We start from the raw sequence: 26,401 nt of genomic DNA on the forward strand, positions 1-26,401 counted from the left end.
TTTGGTCACACTCTTCCGCCGCCGAGGTGGGCACTCGGTAGGCTTTTTCTTTGGTCACACTCTTCCGCCGCCGAGGTGGGCACTCGGTAGGCTTCTTCTTTGGTCACACTCTTCCGCCGCCGAGGTGGGCACTCGGTAGGCTTCTTCTTTGGTCACGCTCTTCCGCCGCCGAGGTGGGCACTCGGTAGGCGCTTTGTTTAACGCTATTCCGCCGCCGAGGTGGGCACTCGGTGGGCGCTTTTCGCAGCGCACTCGAGCCTCCAGGCACGCTTGGTGTTTCTTTCATCCCACCTTCGTCGCCAGTTGTCGTGTCCTACCACCCAGGAACTCACACAGGACACGATGTGCATCTTACAGGTATTCCTTTATTTGTTGGTTTACATCATGCTTGGATCGAGGTCTAGCATCAGAATGCCGTTCCTCTCCACCCCCTGACCGGATGTGGTGTCCGGTGTCCCCTCGCCCTTGCGCTGTCCCAGGGTCCTAGTGCCCATATCCTGGACACGATAGGCCTGGTGAGCCACACTACTCTTCGATCTGTTATGATAAGTGGTTGTTGTGGTCATTTGGATGGTTGGTTCACGTAGGCCTGGTGGGCATGCTACTCTTCGATCTCATATGATAAGCGGTTGTTGTGGTTATTAGGATGACTGTTCCACGCAAAATACTGTGCATTCCTGCCCTTTCACTTTCGCATAGGGCAGCACATTAAGAAGACTTGCGACACTGCCCTAGGCCAATTCCTCATAAATGAGGCCCTTTGTTTTTAGCTATACCTTTGACTACACCCCCACGCTCACTGACCTTTTGTTTGCTAAACACTGTTTAATATTATTTCCCCACCATAAAAATTATTTGCTGTGGCAATTGGGGGCGTTTATGGTTGTTGATAGTAATCTATGATGAGGAGCACAAGGTTTTAGATATTTTTGTCAGAAGGGGGTCCTTACTCCTAAAAACGTTTGACAAGGGGGTGTCGGCATCAAAAAGTTTTAGGAACTCTGGTCTAATGCCTGATGCGGACCTATCCAGCTCTGAAACTGCGAAAAATACAATTATAATAAATAAGTTATTATTATTTTATTTTTCCTGCTCAAAGAGCATTTGTTAATAAAGTTTTCATGTTAATCGCAGCGCCCGTCATGTGTTGCAATTAACATGAAAATTATAACAAATGCACACAATCACCCCGCAGCGCACCTCTATTCAGAAAAGAAATGCAGTAACATAGCTGACAAGGTTTCAAATTGCTATGTTGGATAGTTTCAAACCTGCCTTAACAGCTTTCACGTGGATCTGTATGTGTGGAAATGCACAGTCTATTCTTATTTTAAACAAAAGTTTGGAGTGATATTTGGAGCTGAACCCACATGCGTGGTTTGGTTACTGGCGCACATAGCTTTGGTTGCAGCGCACATAGACCTTACCCAGTCGCACACAAGGGCATAACATAAGAGGGAACATTGATTAGAAGAGTATTTATTAAAAATAGTCTCTACTCTGTTAAGAAAAAATTACAGTAAGGTATGACAGCAATCCTGATTATAACCTTCTGTGAACTCAACAGCAGAAGAGGATAGTTTTGTGACAGTTTGAAAGAGAGCTTTAGTGGAGCAGCTAGTTGCTACAAAATAACTAGAGAAATATTTAGATTTTCCCTGAGAATGAGTTTTTTGTGATCTCCTAGCACAGTTTTATACTTCTTTGTTTTGAAATTATCACCATTTTTTTCTCCAAATGCGCTCTTGTCTGTGGCAAACTTTCCTGGCTACCTGAAACGTTTCCCCAAACCAAGGAGACGTAAATCTGATTCTCCTTTCTATTTTCGGTTTGACCAGAGCCGGCTTGCCTCCAGCTACAGTCAGCTAGGTTGAATAGTTGGATAGCATTTTATCTGCGTTATCTGTCTCAGGACTTGACCAAAACAGAATTGAGTTCCTGCATATTTAACCGATGGCAAGCCTGGAAAAAGGCTGGTTTGTTTGATACCTTCTCAGGGGTAGATTTATTAAGCAGCGCGATTTCACAGCTAACCCGACTATGATCTTACCATATTACTGGAAGTATTGCCAGATTAGAAATGGATGTACAATTGGAAAAAATACCATCTAGTGTAGTGAGGGCTAGGCCTTGTTGCACACATTGCTATGTTAGCATAGGCTTATTAGCAGTTTAAACGCCATTTTACCTTTTTGCTGCTCATGCACACAACACTGCATATAGCTGTTATACGTTAGGCTGCGTGAAATGCTTCACATGAGAATGGCTTGTTTTCGACATCCCTAGACTTACATCGGGACCCTAGTCTGCACAGTGAGTGCTAAAGCCTTCTAGGTTATCATAACAAGGTAGCTGTCGTTCAGGCTGATAGGCTCACGTTTTAGACATAACATACATGCCACTGCAGCCAAAGTGATTCTGGTGCCTTTAATATTGCACTGTAAGCATGATTTCAGGCACTTGGAAGAATCCAGTTTTTCCAGAGAGACCGAGAGCTTTTGCGGCTCCTGATGTGATACACTCCTGCTGATCTTGAAGGGTACAGGGTCCCCCACACAAGCCTAAGAGACCTTCTATATTTTAAAAAACATAGTTCCTACCTAGGGAGGGTGATATAATAGGCGCTATAGGGCCTGTTTTCACCATCATTGTAATATGATTTCTCCTTTTGTGCTTTATGGAATTGTAACAATGCTGATCATATTATTTCTAATCATATGTCTGCTTATGTTAGCAAAGATACTGCAACTTAGAGCACGTTGTTAAAATAAATATTTTAACCTTTCCCATGTCTCCTTTTTACTCCTGTGGTGGATTGGTATGAGAGTAAAACGAAAGAGTGTTCTTGCTTCCCACCATTCCTGAGTATAACCCAAGTCGCATATTCTGGGTTGTCTAATTATTGGTTCCTTTGCTATAGGACAAAGTGCTAATGTGACACTGATGTTAGCTGGTTAGGGTTTCTAGGTACTGAGGTTGAGTTTTTTGGTCCACCACAATTCACTGAGGTCCTGGGTCTCTGTGCGAGGTTCTGTGTAGTAGCAGAATCCCTGCAACACTAGGGTATGTCCTACACCATGCGTTGGCCGAATCCCATGTTGTTCTAAACCAGGGATCTACTAAATTTTCTGTTTAAGAGCTAATTATGATTAAAAAAAACCTTCCCCAGCTACTACTTAGTGTTTCAGTAGTAAGTACATCAGACAAGATTTTGCTGTGGCCACCGAACATAAAATTACCCTTAGTGATCACCAGCGCATCAGGCAGATTAGCCAGCAGTAATGTAAAAAAAAGCTTTGTCAATTTGGAAAGCTTTACATGAGTAATACTAAACAGCTATTTCTTAAATACCCCTGGCACCAAGGTAAAAATATTGTTAATACGCCTCCGCAATGCCCCATGATACATCACTCAAATATCAGCTGTAAATATATTTTTGAAATTCAACAATCAACATATCAGTTTTGAGAATTCACACATTCTCATTTAAATACACATTATTTCAAATTTGGTATGAATATATTACTTCAGTGATGCAAAAGCTTCTAATTCAATAGGCTGGACGGGCCAGAGGAGAGCTACTTCTAGGCAGCTGGATAGCTACCAATTAAGTTGGAGAAGCATGTTCCAAACAAAATTCAGACATTATTTCAAAAAGTGTATCTGTGTCAGGGTCATTGCGACTCTCTAAGTGCAAATTGAAATCACCCAACTGTGTAAAATCTGATGTAAGTAAGAAAGATTCCAGAGGAAAACTGTTAGCAATAGGAAAATGGGCTCTTTGTGCTGGTGGCCTATACAGCAGCAGGCCATTGAACGACTGAGTTCTAGTAAACTCTAATTTAAATACCAAACCTTCATACTCCAAATTAGGAGCGGAAGTAAACACAATGGAATACGCATCACGATAAATTACCGTAAGCCCCACTCCTTTTTATCCTCTCTGTCCTGCCTATGAATAGTGTAGCTAGGGCTTTAAGTAAGATGAAAAAACTGAGAGTCTCTCAAAGGGGTGTGGCGGCTGTAATTAAGGGTGTGGCTTAAAACACCTAATCTAAAAATCTGTGCTGAGCATATTGTACTGCTCCACTTGAATTTTGCTGTTTCTCTCATTGCATATAAATTTGATACAACACGTAACATCATACCTACAACAAGTCAGGACTATTGGCTTTGTCAATAGTTGTTAGTTGCATTAGATAAATAGCTTGTACATAACATTTAAAACGCTTCCACTAAAAGCCCTTGGGACACCACAACGATGTTGCTGCTCCTGAGTTTCAAAATGCGAAGAGAAATCCAGAGAGAAAATGACTCTTTAAAGGATTTCCCTTCCCCTACAACGCTCCCCTGGCATGACGTCATGGTGTAACTTAACAAGTGAGAAGTGTGTAGTGTGGCTACTCAGTTCTGGGGCTCTGACGCTTTCCTGACCTGACTGGGCGCATCTAGTGGTAAAACTTTGCCGGATTCTGCTTCGTTGTTCTCCGGTCGCGGCACCCGCTCCACGGCTGCTGCTTGAACCGGACCCGCCCACACCGCCCACACCGCTGCGGGACTGCGAGGCGATCTACAACACCTGGAGCCTCTTCCCGCAGCGGCAACGCCCCCCCGCCTGGCTCCCAGATAAAATTTCGCAGCACCCGCTGCGCGGGTGCTACTCAGTGCTGGGGCTCTGACGCTTTCCTGACCTGACTGGGCGCATCTAGTGATGAAACTTTGCCGGCTTCTGCTTCGTTGTTCTCCGGTCGCGGCACCCGCTCCACGGCTGCTGCTTGAACCGGACCCGCCCACACCGCCCACACCGCTGCGGGACTGCGAGGCGATCTACAACACCTGGAGCCTCTTCCTGCAGCGGCAACGCCCACCCGCCTGGGAGGATGAAAGCAGTTTAGCCGTCACGCGCTGCGGGACGCACGCGGGACGGAGCTCGGGGCGAAGACCGGGCAAAGAGCGGGCCGTTTGAGGCCGTTCGAGTACGGTAGAGGGCGGGCCGGGCCCCCCACCTCTGCCCGCCCTCACTTACCCCCAAATTAAGGAACGACCGTCCGGTAAATTGTGATTCTGTGGAAATTACTTTATTTACATTGTGTGGGTTCCACAGAGTCACTACCATTCTATACCATCACTGTAGGAGTTTACTATAGTTAAAACAGGCATAAGTAGTTGGTAACATGACTTTAAGATCAGGCAAAGATCGCACAGTCCAAATACAAACAACGAAGGGAGTTTTCTCGGGCCCACTGGATGCTTTTATCACCCGAGCAACAGGGATATTGGAAAAAGAAATAGCGATGGTGGAAAAACGCCTCTCCTTACACCTTTTTAGTGGTAAGCGCTCTTCGCTGGGCGGGATGGCAAAAATTACTAGTCCTGCTGCTCATGCAGCACCAAATTGTGTATATTCTGTTACCACCGAGGCAATAGTTCACATAGATGGTGAAGGGGTGGGCCCCTCAGCTCCTTTGGTTAATGTTGACCAAACCTTGATACTCAGTCAAGTGGCGGGGATCAAACACAAAACAGTGGGGAAAACGACTTTAGTTTGGAAATTTCACACTCACCTACTAATGCTGTCTCAAATCTCATAGTAGAGGATGATCCTTTGGGATTAGGAACAATATCCCGAAAAAGAAAACAGGATTCGAGTCCTCAGGGGGGGGGGAGAGATCACAAGATGCCCAAACTTAATGATCCATCTAGTAATGTTGCATCCGCTCTGGTGTATCCCCCTGACTCACAAATATCTTCTGCATTCCCTAGCGTGCTATGTCCTGCTTTAACTACCCTTGGGTCATCTAATCCCTGCCCTATGTGCCTCAATAGTGATGAAGTCTTACTGGTAAAAATGGAGGCTATGATTAAAACCCTCCTGCTCCCTGTTTTGGAGCGCACTAAGCTGATGACCTCCAAAATAGATGCTCTGAGACAGTAGTAAGCACAAATTTGGGCTTGCTACAAAAGTTAACTACTTCTTGTCCAGCGGGAGGGGTTCCAACACAGCCGGTATCTAAGATAAAATCTCCAAACCATGCTTTCACTAGTAAAGGCACCTACCCTGTACCAATAGGGGTAGCCAATAAGAAACCGTTAGCGGGGGGGAGACCTAGAGATAATCTTAGCACGGTAGCTGAGGGCACTCTGTCACAGGTTCTTAAAGAGAAGGTTGCTGACATTTCCAACCTAGATAGGTCCCAAGTTGCTCGGTCCGCTAATCCAGCGAAACCCAACGTTAGCACATGCTCACAACCACCCCCTGGGCAAACAATTATTCATCGGAGCACCAAAACTCCAACTGGGGGGAAACAAAATAGGTATACCATTCCCCGAGCTGACTTACCCACGGAGGCAACTCAATATACAATAGTATTAACAGGTGTTGCCCCGTTAAAAGCAGGTACTAAGGAGTCATATGGGGATTTACGTAATAAGGTGATATTCTGGTTGAATAAAAACCGTCCCCTGCCACCATCATCTCCTACTGAAATTCTGTTTGTAAGGAGAGTTGATTGGGTGGGACACGGCACCAAAGACTTGGAGGGTGACTGTATTTTAATATCGTTTAAGGATCCTTGGGTGGTGGACACTATTCGAAGGGAAGCCAGGTTTGCTAGGCAGGGGGATGTACAAACTCTGGGGCTAGCATATTTCTACCCCCAAAGACAGAGTAATTTTACATTAGGCCCCACTCACAGGAGACCCCCATTTAGGAGGTACCCCATAGTAAGAACACCACACCCCCAGCAATATCCCCCACTTTTTTACCACTTCGGGCCCCATTCCGATCTTGAGGACATAGACTGACTTTCTATAGGGAATAGAAAAATTGCGTCTGCTGTGGACAGTGGGTATGTGGAAGCGATGCCAAGTCGGGGGGGTCCCTCCTTTTGCCAATAAGGTAGAGGTAACTCAGGGGGCACTAGCAACTGAGGAACATGCTGTAACAGCTGCTGATGTTCCAATAGAGGTTATGCGGGTGGGGGAAACCTGGGATAATGTTGACAGCAATGAGAATAGTGTAAAAACAGGGTGTATATCAGCGACCCCGGCTGTATCAGCATCAATGATCCCTCTAGCAGCTCCCTTATCAGAAATATTTAACATAGTGTCCTGGAATGTAGCAGGGGTTATGGGACACATGTATTCAGTAAGATTGGTTGGAGTTTGTGGACACATTTGATATCATTCTGCTACAGGAAACTTGGGCACCTGATCCAATTCATAGGGTAGGTTTTGTAAATTTTTTCAAACCAGCTATCAGGGGTGGTAAAGGGCGAGCCTCAGGGGGTTTGCTGATTTGGGTGAAGCAGTGATCAGGATATCACCCATCTGAGATACTTGTAGACAACCCGGACCTCCTGGTAATTAAACTGAGCAAAGATGGCCATCGGGACCTGACTGTTATTAATATATATGCACGAGGTCTCCCTGGGGGTCGCTGCACTGTTGTGTTGGATGTATTGGACCATTATCTTGCTGGACTGGGCAGAGAAAACTTCATCCTTCTGGCAGGAGATTTAAATTGTACTTTTGAGCCGCTTTATGTAGCCGGGGACAGCTGGGGCTCTGCAGAAGATGCAGTTTGGAATATTCCAGATTTGATGCTAAATAAAACTGTTAAAGCTACTGAGGCCGCGCTGAACTGGATGGCTCTGTGTCTTACCCGGGGGCTAAGGGCTATAAATGGTCGGTCAAGATCAGATTTGGGTGCCAACTACACCTTTGACAACGGACTAAGGAAAAGCCGCATTGATTATTTTTTGTTAAAGCTGGAACACTGGCCTTTGCTGGTAGATATGGAAGTGGTACCCCGCCCAGAAAGTGATCATAACCCCCTGATACTTAAACTAAGGCTGCCAGGAATGAAGAGATTGAAGGAACCCGACACCTCCCGGACAGGGGACGTTATTCTGACCAATGATCGAAGGAGGTTAAAATGGTCCAGGCTAGCGGGGGACGAGACCTTACAGGAGAGCGTTGAGACTGTGGTCTCTAATATGTTTAATGAAATAATGCTTGATGATTTGCTGGGGGGTGGTTCTGTAAATACTGTTATTGATCTTCATGAGTGTTGTTTTAATGAGCTCAAACTCCTTCTTTCTCTACCAGGTTAGAAGGGAACCGCCAAACAAATCGCCCCCGTCAGAAATGGTACAATAAAAAGTACAGGGAGGCCCATAGACACCTTGTCAAAGCGGTTAAGTCCCGGAACATGTGTGCGGTTAAGGCAGCTAGGGTGCAATATAAGAAAGTTCAGTGGGAAGCCAAACGGGAGTGGGAGGATATGTACTGGTCTGATCTTTTGGATGCCTCCACTTCGAATAATCTGCCCAATTTAGTGCTGAAACCTCTGAACCCCCTTTTAAATTGGACGAGGTACCTCCGTCATCTATTTGTGGGGAGAAACTCATTTTCTCGGAAACTGAGGCAGAGCTAGCACTTGGCTTGACCCAGAGGGGGAAAGCACCAGGGATGGATCTAGTCCCTGCTGATCTGTTTAAAGCCAACCCCGCTCTATGGGTGCCCTACATAACAAAGATCGCAAATGCAATAGCTAAAGGGGCAAGAATCCCTAGGTCGTGGAAGGGTGCGGAGATACTCCCAATCCACAAAAAAGGCGATAGGTCTAATCCGGGCAATTATCGCCCGATTAGCCTCATCGACTCCCTCCAAAAAATTATTGCACGCATGGTCCTGAGTAGAGTTCAAGGCTGGATTGAACTAGAGGACATACTGTCTCCCATGCAAGCGGGCTTCAGATCAGGTACGAGCACCATCGACCAGGTGTTCAGATTTTGTCTGATCTACTGGAAGGTGGTCTTGCTCGGCGGCGGAACCATCTTTGCCGCATTTATCGATCTGAAGTCCGCTTTCGATCTAGTGCCGAGGGATAAATTGTGGTGCGTCCTGAGGGACTTAGGCTTACCTAGGGAACTACTTGATCTGATAGTTAAAATGCATGAGGACAATTACGCAAGGGTGAGGTGGGGAGGCCAGGGACAAGTGACGAAACCCTTCCCCGTGACCCGTGGTGTCCGCCAGGGATGCGTCCTGGCGCCAACACTCTTCTTGCTATTCATTGATCAAGTGGTCAAATTCTTTGCAGACACTCCCACTGACGCCCCCTTGCTGGCAGGGACAAGGTTTCCAATGCTTATCTTTGCCGACGACACCCTACTCCTCTCAAAAACACGCAGTGGTCTGCAGCGGGCGCTGGACCGCTTCGAGGAGTTCTGTGCCATCAATGACCTTAAGGTAAATGTGGGCAAAACCAAGTTTATGGTTCTTAATAGGAGGCATTTTGTCCGGAGCTCCGTAAGTATGAGTGGAGTCAACTTGGAACAAGTTGAAACCATGACGTACTTGGGGGTTACCTTGGACCGTCGTCTGGGATGGAAAGATCAGGTTGGTGACCAACAGCTTAAATTTGCCAGACTCACCGGCTGTCTTTTGAATGAGCAAAGTAGATCAATTACAAAACAGGTTACCCCAGCGTTAAAAATCTATGATTCAAAGATCAACACCGCAATCCTATATGGTGCTGATCTCTGGAGACACATGGATCTCTCTAGCCTATTCAGAACCCAGTGTAAGTTTTTAAGGAGCCTGATTGGGCTACCCCAATCATCCCCTTCTATACCCCTATGCCTGGATCTGGGATGCAATCCAATTAACGAGATGGCAAGATTTAGATTGGTGGCCTTCTGGAGGCGTATATGGACATCCCCTGACCTTACCCTTTTTGCTAAGGAATTGGCTGAAGATAGGTCAATTGGGGGATCTGGGAGAATACCTTGGCTAAAAACGGTAAAAACCATTCTGGTTGAAATGGGACTGGAACATCTGTGGATATCTCCAAATACCAACGCTTTTCCCTTCAAACAGGAATTCAAGGCATTGTACTGGGCCTCGGTCCGTCAATCGTTAGTAACGGCTTCCAGCTCTGTTGGTCTAACGGGAAGGGGTCTGACCATTAAGTTGGATCCCTCCCGTGAGACCTATTGGGATATCATCACCAAACCGCTGTACAAGAAACTTTACCATCAGTTTCGGGTAGGAGCATTGCCATTGAACTCCTTCACAAAAAAATGGGTTAATGGAGTAACTGAATTTTGTAGTTGGTGTCCAAGTCACAAAGAAACTGAGGGTCATTTTTTGTTTGCCTGCCCGATCTATTCAGTGCCACGAACAAAATGGTTAAAACCCCTGTTTCAGCGCCTCCCTTTTAGAAGGTCTTCGGAGGCTATCTGGGATCTAAAAACCAATACCTCAGAGGTGATTGTGGTGAGCATAGCCAAATTCCTAGGGTGGGTTTGGGCCATCAGGGCAAGAAGCAGACAAAACCTTTAATAGGGCTTCTTAACTTGTTCATAAAGGCTTAACCATTCCTTTTCAACTAAACTCAGGAATAATGTATATAGTACGAGGAATGTTCTTGTATATTCTTGTTGTTTTTCTTTAAATTTTTTTAATATGCTATGGTCAGGTTTGTCTTTGTATTTTTGAATGTTTAATAACTTTTTATGATAATGGTGCTGCTATTTTAAAAATGTCATTATAATGACCATTACTATGTTATTTATAATCCTAAATGTTTTAAATATGTTTTAAATGTTGTCTTTTATGATTTCGATATCGAAATAAAGACTTTAAAAACCTGAAACCTGAGTAGTGTGAGCACCACGCACATTGACGTGCTTGCTGGAACTGCCATCTGGGCCAGGGCACAAAACAGAGCCCGATAGAGAACCGTTTTGAAGCCCCGTTAAAAAACAGCCGTGCTCAGACCCGGTGAGACCCGGCCCCCTTAAAGCCCAGAGTGTAGGGTAATGTGGCTACTGTAATCATCTCACGAGCTGAATACTGGTGCGCCCAGGTTTCCGTCACACAGATAATATCTAACTGATGTGTGCCAATTTACTTGGCAACTTCCAGATGATGTTTGACTGAAGACCTGGCGTTTATCAATGCATATTTGATCTCAGACCCAGGATTGAGAGGAGAGTCTGTTAGACCTGGTCCCAAAGTAACAGACGATGACAAAACCTCAGCAGAAGCCACATGAATAGATTTGGACTTAGAAACACAACAAGTATTTCTGAAAACATCTTATACTGTTCCCAAAAACTCCCATGGTTGAGAAACGTCCACTTGTGTCTTCCTCTAATGATTTATCACGGTAAAAGGAGGACTGTTCCAAATCACCCCACTCTTAAGCAGGCCTCGCTTTCCTTGATCTCTTACATCTGACCATGGCTAGTCTAGAGAGAGAGAGTGCGAGATAGAGAGAGCGTTTGTGTGTGCGAGCACGCGTGTGTGTGACGTGGGTGCGTGCAGGTGTGTACGTACGGGAATGGTCATAAAGTTGCATTGAGATACAACGGTGCAGATCTCTTGAGAGAGAGAAAGAGAGCGAGAGAGAGAGTGTGCGACGTGCGTGCAGGTGTGTGCGTACAGGTGTGGTCATAAAGTTGTATTGAAATAAAACAGTGCAGATCTCTTGAGAGGGAGAGTGTGACACGTGCGTGCCTGCGGGTGTGTGCGTACGGGTGTGGTCATGAAGTTGCATTGATAGACAACAGTGCAGATCTCTTGCGAGAGAGAGAGAGAGAGAGTGTGTGTGTGTGTGTGAGTATGTGCGTGCGTGTGTGTGTGGCACGTGCTTGCCTGCGGGTGTGCGCATACGGGTGTGGCCATAAAGTTGCATTGAGACTAAATGGTACAGATCTCTTGAGAGAGAGAGAGTATGCGATGTGCGTGCGGGTGTGTGTATACAGGCATGGTCATAAATTTGCATTGAGATACAATGGTGCAGATTCTCTGAGAGCGAGAGAGGGAGAGAGAGAGAGAGAGAGAGTACGTGTGGGTGTGTGTGGGTGTGTGTGTGCACATGCGTGCCTGCGGGTGTGTGCATACGGGTGTGGTCATGAAGTTGCATTGAGATACAACAGTGCAGATCTCTTGAGAGAGTGAGAGAGTGTGCGACAAGTGTGCGTGTGTATGTGTATGGGCGTGGTCAAAAAGTTGCATTGAGATGCAACGGTGCAGATCTCTGACTGCAGGTGGGAGAGACCCGCATGTATGTGGTGAGGAGAGAGGAAAGGCTCTGATGGTACCCAGTCTGATGTGGAATGACTGATACACAGAGGGCGGCTCTCTGCAGCTCCCCAGGGCCGAGGGCGGGCTCCCTGCAGCCATCCCAGGACCAAGGGAGGCCTCCCTGCAGCTTCCCAGGACCGAGGACAGTCTCCTGGCAGCTCCCCAGGACTGAGAGCGGGCTCCCTGCAGCTCCCCAGGACTGAGGGCGGCTTCCTGAAGCTCCCCAGGACTGGGGGTGGCCTGCCACCAGCTCCCCAGGACTGAGATTGGGCTCCCTGCATCTCCCCAGGAGTAAGGGTGGGCTCCCTGCAGCTCCCCAGGACTGAGGGCGGCATCCTTGCAACTCTCCAGGACTAAGGACGGCTTCCCTGCAGCTCCCCAGGAACTGAGGGCGGCCTCCCTGCAGCTCCCCAGGACTGAGGGTGGACTCCCTGCAGTGCCACAGAACCAAGGGATGGCTACCTGCAGCGCCCCAGGACCGAGTGCGCCTCCCTGCAGTGCCACAGGACTTGGGGAGGCCTCCCTGCAGCTCCCCAGTACTAAGGGCAGGCACCCTGCAGCTCCCCAGGACTGAGGGTGGCCTCCCTGCAGCGCCACAGGACTGAGGGCAGCATCCCTGCAGCACCACAGGACTGAGTGCGGGCTCCCCGCTCCCCAGGACTAAGGGTGGGCTCCCTGCAGCTCCCCAGTACTGAAGGCGGCCTCCCCATTGCTCCTCAGCACTGAGGGCAGCCTCCCTGCAGCGCCCCAGGACTAAGGGCAGCCTCCCTGCAGCGCCCCAGGACTAAGGGCAGGCTCCCTGCAGTGCCACAGGACTAAGGGCAGACTCCCTGCAGTGCCACAGGACTGAGTGTGGGCTCCCTGCTGCTCCCAGTACTAAGGGCGGGCTCCCTGCAGCACCACAGGACTGGGGGTGGCCTCCCTGCAGCTCCCCAGGACTGAGGGCGGCCTCCCTGTAGCACCACTGGACTGAGGGCGGGCTCCCTGCTGCTCCCCAGGACTAAGGGCAGCCTCCCTGCAGCTCCCCAGGGCTGAGGGTGGCCTCCCTGCAGCACCACAGGACCAAGGGCGGGCTCCCTGCAGCACCCTAGGACCGAGTGCGGGCTCCCTGCAGCTCCCGAGGACTGAGAACGGCCTCCCTGCAGAACCACAGGACTGAGTGTGGGCTACCTGCAGCTCCCCAGGACTGAGTGCCGGTTCCCTCCAGCTCCCCAGGACTGAGGGCAGCCTCCATGCAGCTCCCCAAGACTGAAAGCGGCCTCCCTGCAGCAGCACAGGACTCAGTGTGGGCTCCCTGCAGCTCCACAGGACTAAGTGCGGGCTCCCTGCAGCTCCCCAGGACTGAGTGCGGCCTCTCTGCAGCTCCCCAGAACTGAGAGCGGCCTCCCAATAGCGCCACAGGACTGAGTGTGGGCTCCCTGCAGCTCCCCAGGACTAAGGGAGGGCTATCTGCAGCTCACTAGGTCTGAGGGTGGGCTCCCTGCAGCTCCCCAGCACCGTGCCAGCTCCCTGCAGCGCCCCAGGACCAAGTGCGGTCTCCCTGCAGCTCCCCAGGACTGAGGGCGGGCTCCCTGTAGCTCCTTAGTACTGAGGGTGGGCTCCCTGCAGCTCCTCTGCACCGAGCGCGGCTGCCTGCAGCGCCACTGGACTCAGTGCGGGCTCCCTGTAGCTCCCCAGGACTAAGGGTGGCCTCCCTGCAGCTCCCCAGGACTGAGGGTGGCCTCCCTGCAGATCCCCAGAACTGAGTGTGGGCTCCCTGAAGCTCCCCAGTACTGAGGGCGGCCTCCCTGCAGCTCCCCAGGACTGAGAGCGGCCTCCCTGCAGCGCCACAGGACTGAGTGTGGGCTCCCTGCAGCTCCACACAGCCTGAGTGCAGGCTCCCTGCAGCTCCCCAGGACCAGGGGCGGCCTCCCTGCAGCTCCCCAGAACTGAGAGCAGCCTCCCTGCAGCACCACAGGACTGAGAGATAGCTACCAGCAGCTCCCTAGGACTGAGGGCGGCTCCCTGCAGCTCCCCAGCACCGAGCGCGGCTCCCTGCGGCGCCCCAGGACCTAGTGCGGGCTTCCTGCAGCTCACCAGGACTGACGGCTGGCTACCTGCAGCTCCCTAGGACTGAGGGCGGGTTCCCTACAGCTCCCCAGCACAGTGCGCGGCTCTCTGCAGCGCCACTGGACTGAGTGCGGGCTCCCTGCACGCCAGGACTTAGAGCGGCCAACCTGCAGCTCCCCTGCACTGAGGGCGGCCTCCCTACAGCTCCCTGCAGCTACTCAGGACCGAGCACGGCTCCCTGCAGCTCCCCAGGACCAAGCCCTGCAGCTCCCCAGGACTGAGGGCGGGCTCCCTGCAGCTCCGTAGGACTGAGGGCGGCTCCCTGCAGCGCCACGGCACTGAGTGCGGGCTCCCTGCACCCCAGGACTAAGGGCGGCCTTCCTGCAGCTCCCCGGGACTGAGGGCAGGCTCCCTGCAGCTCCCCAGTACTGAGGTCGGGCTCCCTGCAGCTCCACAGGACTGAGGGCGGCCTTCCTGCAGCTCCCGAGGACTAAGAGCGGCCTCCCTGCAACGACACAGGACTGAGTGTGGGCTCCCTGCAGCTCCACAGGACTGAGTGTGGGCTCCCTGCAGCTCCCCAGGACTAAGGGAGGGCTACCAGCAGCTCCCCAGGACTGAGGGCGGGCTCCCTGCAGCTCCCCTGCACCGAGCGCGGCTCCCTGCAGCGCCCAAGCACCGAGTGCGGGCTCCCTGCAGCTCCCCAGGACTGAGGCAGGCTCCCTGCAGCTCCCTACGACTGAGGGTGGGCTCCCTGCAGCTCCCCAGCACCGAGCGTGGCTCCCTGCAGCGCCACTGCACTGAGTGCCTTTCTCCCTACATCCCAGGACTAAGGGCAGCCTTCCTGCAGCTCCCCAGGACTGAGGGCGGCCTCTCTGGAGCTCCCCAGGACTGACAGCGGGCTCCCTGCAGCTCCCCAGGACTGAGGGCGGTCTCCCTGCAGCTCCCTAGGACTGAGGACGGGCTCCCTGCAGCTCCTCAGCACCGAGCGCAGCTCCCTGCAGCGCCACTGGACTCAGTGCGGGCTCCCTGCAGCTCCCCAGGACTGAGGGTGGCCTCCCTGCAGCTCCCCAGGACTGAGGGTGGCCTCCCAGCAGCTCCCCAGGACTGAGTGTGGGCTCCCTGCAGCTCCCCAGGACTGAGGGCGGCCTCCCTGCAGTGCCACAGGACTGAGTGTGATTTCAAAAAGGGGGTGGTGATGGACAGAGTATCTGAGTTAATCAGAACACTCCTACCCAGTCAACAGATCAGGGCTTGATCCATCACCGTTTTTTAGCTCAATGCACCATCCCAGTTCAGAACCTGGCTATATGCAAATTAGTCTGTCCCTGGCCCAGTGCATCATGGGAACAGGGCAGAACAAACTACCAAGCCAATTCTTCACTGGAAAGGCGACAAGCTTCCGGGGACCGGTTTCTGGCATTACAGCCGTCTTCGGCCCGGCTTGCTTTAATCCTGATGGTGCAATGAGCAAGGGACTCATGTCTGAGCATACCCTTCCACACTCATGGTGGCCAAAATAATTTCAAAAAGGGGGTGGTGATGGACAGAGTATCTGAGTTAATCAGAACACTCCTAACCAGTCAACAGATCAGGGCTTGATCCATCACCGTTTCTTAGCTCACTGCACCATCCCAGTTCAGAACCTGGCTATATGCAAATTAGTCTGTCCCTGGCCCAGTGCATCATGGGAACAGGTCAGACCAAACTACCAAGCCAATTCTTCACTGGAAAGGAAACAAGCTCCCGGGGACCGGTTTCTGGCATTACAGCCGTCTTCGGCCCTGCTTGCTTGAATCCTGATGGTGCAATGAGCAAGGGACTCATGTCTGAGCATACCCTTCCACACTCATGGTGGCCAAAATAATTTCAAAAAGGGGGTGGTGATGGACAGAGTATCTGAGTTAATCAGAACACTCCTACCCAGTCAACAGATCAGGGCTTGATCCATCACCGTTTTTTAGCACACTGCACCATCCCAGTTCAGAACCTGGCTATATGCAAATTAGTCTGTCCCTGGCCCAGTGCATCATGGGAACAGGGCAGACCAAACTACCAAGCCAATTCTTCACTGGAAAGGAAACAAGCTTCCGGGGACCGGTTTCTGGCATTACAGCCGTCTTCGGCCCGGCTTGCTTGAATCCTGATGGTGCAATGAGCAAGGGACTCATGTCTGAGCATACCCTTCCACACTCATGGTGGCCAAAATAATTTCAAAAAGGGGGTGGTGATGGACAGAGTATCTGAGTTAATCAGAACACTCCTACCCAGTCAACAGATCAGGGCTTGATCCATCACCGTTTTTTAGCTCACTGCACCATCCCAGTTCAGAACCTGGCTATATGCAAATTAGTCTGTCCCTGGCCCAGTGCATCATGGGAACAGGGCAGACCAAACTACCAAGCCAATTCTTCACTGGAAAGGAAACAAGCTTCCGGGAACCGGTTTCTGGCATTACAGCCGTCTTCGGCCCGGCTTGCTTGAATCCTGATGGTGCAATGAGCAAGGGACTCATGTCTGAGCATACCCTTCCACACTCATGGTGGCCAAAATAATTTCAAAAAGGGGGTGGTGATGGACAGAGTATCTGAGTTAATCAGAACACTCCTACCCAGTCAACAGATGAGGGCTTGATCCATCACCGTTTTTTAGCTCACTGCACCATCCCAGTTCAGAACCTGGCTATATGCAAATTAGTCTGTCCCTGGCCCAGTGCATCATGGGAACAGGGCAGACCAAACTACCAAGCCAATTCTTCACTGGAAAGGAAACAAGCTTCCGGGGACCGGTTTCTGGCATTACAGCCGTCTTCGGCCCGGCTTGCTTGAATCCTGATTGGGCAATGAGCAAGGGACTCATGTCTGAGCATACCCTTCCACACTCATGGTGGCCAAAATAATTTCAAAAAGGGGGTGGTGATGGACAGAGTATCTGAGTTAATCAGAACACTCCTACCCAGTCAACAGATCAGGGCTTGATCCATCACCGTTTTTTAGCTCACTGCACCATCCCAGTTCAGAACCTGGCTATATGCAAATTAGTCTGTCCCTGGCCCAGTGCATCATGGGAACAGGGCAGACCAAACTACCAAGCCAATTCTTCACTGGAAAGGATACAAGCTTCCGGGGACCGGTTTCTGGCATTACAGCCGTCTTCGGCCCGGCTTGCTTGAATCCTGATGGTGCAATGATTAAGGGACTCATGTCTGAGCATACCCTTCCACACTTATGTTATGTTATGTTATGTTATATTCGTATTTGTATAGCGCACGGCTACTCAAAAAGAGTGTCCCGGTGCTTTTGAATAGGGAGACCTACAGCAACATAACACAACAACAGTAATAAAAAGCAAAGGGAAATACAGAAAAGAATTGAGAGAAGACAGCAGAACAGCCTAAAGAGTAAACAGCCAGGTTTTGAGGCCTTTTCTAAATGCAAGCAGACTGGTAGCTCCCCGGAGTTCTAGCGGCAAGGTGTTCCACACCTGTGGCGCCAGCAGTCCGAAGGAGCGACCTCCAATGCGGGCTCTCTTCACTCGTGGCACTGCCACCAAGAACAGAGATTCTGACCTGAGAGAGCGAGCGGGATGGTAGAATACAATTCTCCTTTGGAGATACTTTGCTCCCACCGCATGGAGAGCTTTATAGGCCAAAGTTAATGCCTTGAAAACAATCCGTTTACGGATGGGCAGCCAATGTAGAGTCTGCAGCAAGCCCGCAGCACTGGCTCGCCTATTAAGGCCAAAAATGGCGCTCGCGGCCACGTTCTGCACAACTTGAAGCCGCTGCAGCAGGTAGTCTGGCAGGCCCAGGTAAAGAACGTTGGAATAATCTAACCTAGAGCCGATCAGAGCCTGCACAGTCAGCTTCCTATGTTCCTCAGACAGAAGAGGTAGAAACCTCCGCAGCATCTTAAGGAGGCCGAAGCAGGTGCCCGTCACACCAAGGATCTGGGCTCTTAACGTCAGACCCCTGTCCATCTTGACCCCCAAATTCTTGGCAATCTGGGAAGAACAAGACAGAGGAAACATGTGATTGGGCCACCAAGCTTGCCAGTCTGGCTCCGTCGCACACCCGAAGAAGAGTACCTCGGACTTATCGGAATTGCACTTGAGGCTGTTCAGCTGGAACCATTTAAAAACAGCCCCAAGGCAATCCCGGATACTCTCTCCATCAAAGTCTCCTCCCCTCTTACAAGAGAAGAGGAGCTGGGTGTCGTCGGCGTAGGATACGATCTGGGCCCCAAACGACTTATGGTGGCCAAAATCATTTCAAAAAGGGGGTGGTGATGGACAGAGTATCTGAGTTAATCAGAACACTCCTAACCAGTCAACAGATCAGGGCTTGATCCATCACCGTTTTTTAGCTCACTGCACCATCCCAGTTCAGAACCTGGCTATATGCAAATTAGTCTGTCCCTGGCCCAGTGCATCATGGGAACAGGGCAGACCAAACTACCAAGCCAATTCTTCACTGGAAAGGAAACAAGCTTCCGGGGACCGGTTTCTGGCATTACAGCCGTCTTCGGCCCGGCTTGCTTGAATCCTGATGGTGCAATGAGGAAGGGACTCATGTCTGAGCATACCCTTCCACACTCATGGTGGCCAAAATAATTTCAAAAAGGGGGTGGTGATGGACAGAGTATCTGAGTTAATCAGAACACTCCTACCCAGTCAACAGATCAGGGCTTGATCCATCACCGTTTTTTAGCTCACTGCACAATCCCAGTTAAGAACCTGGCTATATGCAAATTAGTCTGTCCCTGGCCCAGTGCATCATGGGAACAGGGCAGACCAAACTACCAAGCCAATTCTTCACTGGAAAGGAAACAAGCTTCCGGGGACCGGTTTCTGGCATTACAGCCGTCTTCGGCCCGGCCTGCTTGAATCCTGATGGTGCAATGAGCAAGGGACTCATGTCTGAGCATACCCATCCACACTCATGGTGGCCAAAATAATTTCAAAAAGGGGGTGGTGATGAACAGAGTATCTGAGTTAATCAGAACACTCCTACCCAGTCAACAGATCAGGGCTTGATCCATCACCGTTTTTTAGCTCACTGCACCATCCCAGTTTAGAACCTGGCTATATGCAAATTAGTCTGTCCCTGGCCCAGTGCATCATGGGAACAGGGCAGACCAAACTACCAAGCCAATTCTTCACTGGAAAGGAAACAAGCTTCCGGGGACCGGTTTCTGGCATTACAGCCGTCTTCGGCCCGGCTTGCTTGAATCCTGATGGTGCAATGATGGTCCATCACCACCCCCTTTTGAATCGTTTTGGCCACCACAAGTGTGGAAGGGTATGCTCAGATGTGAGTCCCTTGCTCACTGCACCATCAGGATTCAAGCAAGCCGGGCCGAAGACGGCTGTAATGCCAGAAACCGGTCCCCGGAAGCTTTGTTCCATTCCAGTAAAGAATTGGCTTGGTAGTTTGGTCTGCTCTGTTCCCATGATGCACTGGGCCAGGGTCAGACTAATTTGCATGTAGCCAGGTTCTGAACTGGGATGGTGCAGTGAGCTAAAAAACGGTGATGGATCAAGCCCTGATCTTTTGACTGGGTAGGAGTGTTCTGCTTAATTCAGATACTCTGTCCATCACCACCCCCTTTTGAATCGTTTTGGCCACCACAAGTGTGGAAGGGTATGCTCAGATGTGAGTCCCTTGCTCACTGCACCATCAGGATTCAAGCAAGCCGGGCCGAAGATGGCTATAATGCCAGAAACCGGTCCCCGGAAGCTTGTTTCCTTTCCAGTAAAGAAGTGGCTTGGTAGTTTGGTCTGCTCTGTTCCCATGATGCACTGGGCTAGGGTCAGACTAATTTGCATGTAGCCAGGTTCTGAACTGGGATGGTGCAGTGAGCTAAAAAACGGTGATGGATCAAGCCCTGATCTTTTGACTGGGTAGGAGTGTTCTGCTTAATTCAGATACTCTGTCCATCACCACCCACTTTTGAATCGTTTTGGCCACCACAAGTGTGGAAGGGTATGCTCAGATGTGAGTCCCTTGCTCACTGCACCATCAGGATTCAAGCAAGCTGGGCCGAAGACGGCTGTAATGCCAGAAACCGGTCCCCGGAAGCTTGTTTCCTTTCCAGTAAAGAATTGGCTTGGTAGTTTGGTCTGCTCTGTTCCCATGATGCACTGGGCCAGGGTCAGACTAATTTGCATGTAGCCAGGTTCTGAACTGGGATGGTGCAGTGAGCTAAAAGACGGTGATGGATCAAGCCCTGATCTTTTGACTGGGTAGGAGTGTTCTGCTTAATTCAGATACTCTGTCCATCACCACCCCCTTTTGAATCGTTTTGGCCACCACAAGTGTGGAAGGGTATGCTCAGATGTGAGTCCCTTGCTCACTGCACCATCAGGATTCAAGCAAGCCGGGCCGAAGACGGCTGTAATGCCAGAAACCGGTACCCGGAAGCTTTGTTCCTTTCCAGTAAAGAATTGGCTTGGTAGTTTGGTCTGCTCTGTTCCCATGATGCACTGGGCAAGGGTCAGACTAATTTGCATGTAGCCAGGTTCTGAACTGGGATGGTGCAGTGAGCTAAAAAACGGTGATGGATCAAGCCCTGATCTTTTGACTGGGTAGGAGTGTTCTGCTTAATTCAGATACTCTGTCCATCACCACCCCCTTTTGAATCATTTTGGCCACCACAAGTGTGGAAGGGTATGCTCAGATGTGAGTCCCTTGCTCACTGCACCATCAGGATTCAAGCAAGCCGGGCCGAAGACGGCTGTAATGCCAGAAACCGGTCCCCGGAAGCTTGTTTCCTTTCCAGTAAAGAAGTGGCTTGGTAGTTTGGTATGCTCTGTTCCCATGATGCACTGGGCCAGGGTCAGACTAATTTGCATGTAGCCAGGTTCTGAACTGGGATGGTGCAGTGAGCTAAAAAACGGTGATGGATCAAGCCCTGATCTTTTGACTGGGTAGGAGTGTTCTGCTTAATTCAGATACTCTGTCCATCACCACCCACTTTTGAATCGTTTTGGCCACCACAAGTGTGGAAGGGTATGCTCAGATGTGAGTCCCTTGCTCACTGCACCATCAGGAATGCAAGCAAGCTGGGCCGAAGACGGCTGTAATGCCAGAAACCGGTCCCCGGAAGCTTGTTTCCTTTCCAGTAAAGAATTGGCTTGGTAGTTTGGTCTGCTCTGTTCCCATGATGCACTGGGCCAGGGTCAGACTAATTTGCATGTAGCCAGGTACTGAACTGGGATGGTGCAGTGAGCTAAAAAACGGTGATGGATCAAGCCCTTATCTTTTGACTGGGTAGGAGTGTTCTGCTTAATTCAGATACTCTGTCCATCACCACCCCCTTTTGAATCGTACAGGACTGAGTGTGGGCTCCCTGCAGCTCCACAGAACTAAGTGCGGGCTCCCTGCAGCTCCCCAGGACTGAGGGTGGCCTCCCTGCAGCTCCCCAGGACTGAGGGTGGCCTCCCAGCAGCTCCCCAAAACTGAGGGCGGCCTCCCTGGAGCTCCCCAGGACTGAGGGCGGCCTCCCTGCAGCTCCCCAGGACTGAGAGCGGCCTCCCAGCAGTGCCACAGGACTGAGTGTGGGCTCCCTGCAGCTCCCCAGGACTAAGGGCGGCCTCCCTGCAGTTCCCCAGGACCGAGGGCGGCCTCCCTGCAGCTCCCCAGGACTGAGGACGGCCTCCCTGCAGCACCCCAGGACAGAGGGCGGCTCTCTGCAGCTCCACAGGACTGAGGTCGGCCTCCCTGCGGCTCCCCAGGACTGACAGCAGACTCCCTGCAGCTCCCCAGTACTGAGGCGGGCTCCCTGCAGCTCCACAGGACTGAGTGCGGGCTCCCTGCAGCTCCCCAGGACTGAGGGCGGCCTCCCTGCAGCTCCCGAGGACTGAGTGTGGGCTCCCTGCAGTTCCACAGGACTGAGTGTGGGCTCCCTGCAGCTCCACAGGACTGAGTGCGGGCTACCTGCAGCTCCCCAGGACCTAGGGCGGCCTCCCTGCAGCTCCCCAGAACTGAGAGCGGCCTCCCTGCAGCGCCACAGGACTGAGTGTGGGCTGCCTGCAACTCCCCAGGACTAAGGGAGGGCTACCAGCAGCTCCCTAGGACTGAAGGCGGGCTCCCTGAAGCTCCCCAGCACCGAGCGCGGCTCCCTGCAGTGCCCCAGTACCGAGTGCGGGCTCCCTGCAGCTCCCCAGGACTGAGGCAGGCTCCCTGCAGCTCCCTACGACTGAGGGTGGGCTCCCTGCAGCTCCCTACGACTGAGGGTGGGCTCCCTGCAGCTCCCCAGCACCGATCGCGGCTCCCTGCAGTGCCACTGCACTGAGTGTTGGCTCCCTACAGCCGAGGACTAAGGGCAGCCTTCCTGCAGCTCCCCAGGACTGAGGGCGGCCACTCTGGAGCTCCCCAGGACTGACAGTGGGCTCCCTGCAGCTCCCCAGGACTGAGGGCGGGCTCCCTGCAGCTCCCTAGGACTGAGGGCAGGCTCCCTGCAGCTCCTCAGCACCGAGCGTGGCTCCCTGCAGCGCCACTGGACTCAGTGCGGGCTCCCTGCAGCTCCCCAGGACTGAGGGTGGCCTCCCTGCAGCTCCCCAGGACTGAGGGTGGCCTCCCAGCGGCTCCCCAGGACTGAGTGTGGGCTCCCTGCAGCTCCCCAGGACTGAGGGCGACCTCCCTGCAGCTCCCCAGGACTGAGAGCGGCCTCCCTGCAGCGCCACAGGACTGAGTGTGGGCTCCCTGCAGCTCCACAGGACTGAGGGCGGCCTCCCTGGAGCTCCCCAGGACTGAGGGCGGCCTCCCTGGAGCTCCCCAGGACTGAGGGCGGCCTCCCTGGAGCTCCCCAGGACTGAGGGCGGCCTCCCTGCAGCTCCCCAAAACTGAGGGCGGCCTCCCTGGAGCTCCCCAGGACTGAGGGCGGCCTCCCTGCAGCTCCCCAGGACTGAGAGCGGCCTCCCAGCAGTGCCACAGGACTGAGTGTGGGCTCCCTGCAGCTCCCCAGGACTAAGGGCGGCCTCCCTGCAGTTCCCCAGGACCGAGGGCGGCCTCCCTGCAGCTCCCCAGGACTGAGGACGGCCTCCCTGCAGCACCCCAGGACAGAGGGCGGCTCTCTGCAGCTCCACAGGACTGAGGTCGGCCTCCCTGCGGCTCCCCAGGACTGACAGCAGACTCCCTGCAGCTCCCCAGTACTGAGGTCGGGCTCCCTGCAGCTCCACAGGACTGAGTGCGGGCTCCCTGCAGCTCCCCAGGACTGAGGGCGGCCTCCCTGCAGCTCCCGAGGACTGAGTGTGGGCTCCCTGCAGTTCCACAGGACTGAGTGTGGGCTCCCTGCAGCTCCACAGGACTGAGTGCGGGCTACCTGCAGCTCCCCAGGACCTAGGGCGGCCTCCCTGCAGCTCCCCAGAACTGAGAGCGGCCTCCCTGCAGCGCCACAGGACTGAGTGTGGGCTGCCTGCAGCTCCCCAGGACTAAGGGAGGGCTACCAGCAGCTCCCTAGGACTGAAGGCGGGCTCCCTGCAGCTCCCCAGCACCGAGCGCGGCTCCCTGCAGTGCCCCAGTACCGAGTGCGGGCTCCCTGCAGCTCCCCAGGACTGAGGCAGGCTCCCTGCAGCTCCCTACGACTGAGGGTGGGCTCCCTGCAGCTCCCTACGACTGAGGGTGGGCTCCCTGCAGCTCCCCAGCACCGATCGCGGCTCCCTGCAGTGCCACTGCACTGAGTGTTGGCTCCCTACAGCCCAGGACTAAGGGCAGCCTTCCTGCAGCTCCCCAGGACTGAGGGCGGCCTCTCTGGAGCTCCCCAGGACTGACAGTGGGCTCCCTGCAGCTCCCCAGGACTGAGGGCGGGCTCCCTGCAGCTCCCTAGGACTGAGGGCAGGCTCCCTGCAGCTCCTCAGCACCGAGCGTGGCTCCCTGCAGCGCCACTGGACTCAGTGCGGGCTCCCTGCAGCTCCCCAGGACTGAGGGTGGCCTCCCTGCAGCTCCCCAGGACTGAGGGTGGCCTCCCAGCGGCTCCCCAGGACTGAGGGCGACCTCCCTGCAGCTCCCCAGGACTGAGAGCGGCCTCCCTGCAGCGCCACAGGACTGAGTGTGGGCTCCCTGCAGCTCCACAGGACTGAGGGCGGCCTCCCTGGAGCTCCCCAGGACTGAGGGCGGCCTCCCTGGAGCTCCCCAGGACTGAGGGCGGCCTCCCTGCAGCTCCCCAGGACTGAGGACGGCCTCCCAGCAGCTCCCCAGGACTAAGAGCGGCCTCCCAGCAGCGCCACAGGACTGAGGGCGGCCTCTCTGCAGCTCCCCAGAACTGAGGGCGGCCTCCCTGCAGCACCCCAGGACCGAGGGCGGCTCCCTGCAGCTCCCCAGGACCGAGGGCGGCTCCCTGCAGCGCCACAGGACCGAGGGCAGGTGAGGAAGGCCATGCTATTAGAAAGGGTGACATTCTGATTGAAGCTGTGACAGAGACAAACGATGCATCGGGCCCCTGCACCTAGGTGAGGCCGATGAATAATAGTTCTGTACAAGGGACCTACACCGCCCTTGCACACATGCCTGTGTGCTAGAATGTGCTTCTTTATAAGGAAATGCAACTAAAAGGTGTTGAAAAAAAACAGGAGTACAGAAATTCAAAAAAAGCAATGAAGGACAACCATAATAATGTAAACAAACCCTACAGAAACAAGTGTCAGCGAAATACAGGTTTACTGGAGAAGTTGATGGAGTAGGTGAGGAGTTCTCCTCGAGTCCTAGATTATTAATGTCGCTTTTTTAATTAGTGGGAATCTAAGAAGCCATATGTCATATGGAGGCTGAGTGAACATCTTACAGAGAGCGCTATTGCCTCACTGAAATATTTAGCGCAAGTTCATTACTGCTGCGATCCTCGCACAGACGGGGCTCAGGGAATACAGCCAGATGTAACCACACACTTCTGCTGGCTCGAGAATACAGAAAGGGAAAGTATCTCCCGATAGTAAATGTTATTCTGCTGGGCGACCACCGACGTCGCACCGGTAAATTCTCTTCTGCTGAGCTACCGCCAAGGGTGCACTATTACATTCCCTTCTGCTGAGCTATCACTGATGGTGCACCATTAAATACCTTTCTGATGAGCTACCACCGACGGTGCACCAATACATTGCCTTCTGCTGAGCTATAGCGGATGGTGCACCATTAAATTCCCTTCTACTGAGTCACCACTGATGGTGCACCATTACATTGCCTTCTGCTGAGCTATAGCTGATGGTGCACCATTAAATTCCCTTCTGCTGAGCTACAGCTGATGGTGTACCATTACATTCCCTTCTGCTGGGCTACCTCCAATGGTGCATCAGTAAATTCCCTTCTACTGAGCTACCGCTGTAGGTGCACCATTACATTCCCTTCTGAAGTGCTGTAGCTGATGGTGCACCATTAAATTCCCTTCTGCTGAGCTATAGCGGATGGTGCACCATTAAATTCCCTTCTACTTAGTTACCACTGATGGTGCACCATTACATTGCCTTCTGCTGAGCTATAGCTGATGGTGCACCATTAAATTTCCTTCTGCTGAGCTAACGCTGATGGTGAACCATTAAATTCCCTACTGCTGAGCTCCGCTGATGGTGCACCATTAAATATCCTCTTACTGAGCTATTGCCAAAGGTGCACCAGTAAATTTCCTTCTGCTGAACTACAGCTGATGGTGCACCATTACATTCCCTACTGCAGAGCTATAGCTGACGGTGTACCATTACATTCCCTTCTGCTGGGCTACCTCCAATGGTGCACCAGTAAATTCCCTTCTACTGAGCTACCGCTGATGGTGCACCATTACATTCCCTTCTGAAGTGCTGTAGCTGATGGTGCACCAGTAAATTCCCTTCTGCTGAGCTACCGCTGATGGTGCACCTTTACATTCCCTTATGCTGAAGCGACCGCTAATAGTGCACCATTACATTCCCTTCGGCTGAGCTACCTCTGATGGTGCACCATTACATTCCCTTCTGCTGAACTATAGCTGATGGTGCACCATTAAATTCCCTTCTGCTGTGCTACGGCTGATGGTGCACCATTACATTCCCTTCTGCTGGGCTATAGCTGATGGTGCCCTCAGTAAATTCCCTTCTGCTGTGCTACGGCTGATGGTGCACCATAACAATCCCTTCTGCTGAGCTATAGCTGATGGTGCCCTCAGTAAATTCCCTTCTGCTGAGCTAATGCTAATGGTGCACCTCTACATTCCCTTCTGCCGAGCTACAGCTGATGGTGCACCATTACATTCCCTTCTGCTGAGCTACTGCAGAGGGTAGGATTTTGTTA

This window comes from Lissotriton helveticus, chromosome 3_2 (genome assembly GCF_964261635.1).
Source record: "Lissotriton helveticus chromosome 3_2, aLisHel1.1, whole genome shotgun sequence".
Classification (NCBI taxonomy): Eukaryota; Metazoa; Chordata; class Amphibia; order Caudata; family Salamandridae; genus Lissotriton; species Lissotriton helveticus.